The 1,130-nt window shown below is 46.1% G+C and overlaps 1 non-coding gene across 1 annotated transcript; it reads left to right on the top strand.

Moving 5' to 3' along the window:
* The first annotated feature begins 470 nt into the window (after positions 1 to 470).
* Positions 471 to 664, top strand: LOC140430159 (U2 spliceosomal RNA). Its single transcript, XR_011949340.1, has one exon. It is a non-coding gene; the product is annotated as a U2 spliceosomal RNA (small nuclear RNA).
* Positions 665 to 1,130: the final 466 nt, after the last annotated feature.

Here is a 1,130-nt window from a genome sequence, read left to right as displayed (position 1 = left end):
CGGTGCCACTTCCCTTACTCAGAAAGCACAACTGCCAAGTTCAATGACCGCTAAGGACCCGCCCAGCTACCAAGGCACCCGCCCCTTTATTGGGCGAAATCGAAGAGAGTCATCAGAGCCCTGTCGAACTATTGGGTCCAAGGTTAAGGACCACTCCAAAGAGCGCAAAATCCCAGAGGGATAAAAGAGAGCACAGCCATGTGTTCTGTCTCTCTTGGATCCAGCCTGTGCCACCCAATTGCAGCAGGAACAGCCAGCTAAGTTCAAGACCAACGATCGCTACCTGATGGATGAACCCAGCAGAGACATAGCCACTTTCTTCGAACCAGCCAATTAAAATCCAGCTAAAGGCCTTTATCCATTTGCACAGTACCGGTCGCCCAGAAGTTAAGTATAGGTTATTGTAGCTGATAGGTGTAGTTTAACTCATAGTAGATATTGTGTTTGCATGTTGAGATAGCTCTTGTGTCATCGCTTCTCGGCCTTTTGGCTAAGATCAAGTGTCTGTAGATTGAGCCTTTGGTTCAGATCTGGTATGTCTCTCTTTTGGGGACCATGAATTGGATTCAATTTGAATTAGTTTTTTGGAGCAGGCGGGGAGCTGGATTAGGGGTTCGCCCCTGACCCACACTCTGAGCCCTGGCTTGGTAACTCAGAAAAGGAAAAAACAATTTTTTTTTAAAGAAAAAAAAAGAGATAACTCTTGTGTCTGTAGATAAACCATCTTTTGAACTAACTAACTGGTTGTGTGGTCATTTGATCGATATAAGGGAAAGGCTTGTGGTTCACCAAGATAAATAAATAGAGCAACATTATTGGCGACTCTGATGGGTCTCGATCAGAAGTGACTTTGTCACTCCGAGAGAACCCAGAAACTTTGAATCCAATTGCGCTAGAAAGAAGCAGAGTAAAACCTGCTTTGACAAAACTGTCCACCCCATAGAGTACACAGTCAGTCAGCAAGTAATGGTTTCACTTTACAACCCCAGTTCTTAATTGGTGATTGTCAGTCTCTCGCCATGCCGAGGTGGGGTCCTGATCTCGCCAACGGCATCAGGCTGGTTAGATCAGAAGCCAATCAGTGCCTGCCGTGCTTCCCGATTCTGGATTCTCCTGTTATCTGACCGTCC

Source organism: Scyliorhinus torazame, chromosome 9 (assembly GCF_047496885.1).
Source record: "Scyliorhinus torazame isolate Kashiwa2021f chromosome 9, sScyTor2.1, whole genome shotgun sequence".
Taxonomy (NCBI): Eukaryota; Metazoa; Chordata; class Chondrichthyes; order Carcharhiniformes; family Scyliorhinidae; genus Scyliorhinus; species Scyliorhinus torazame.
Note: the sequence above shows the minus strand (reverse complement) of the source record. Positions and strands in the feature narration are given on the sequence as shown.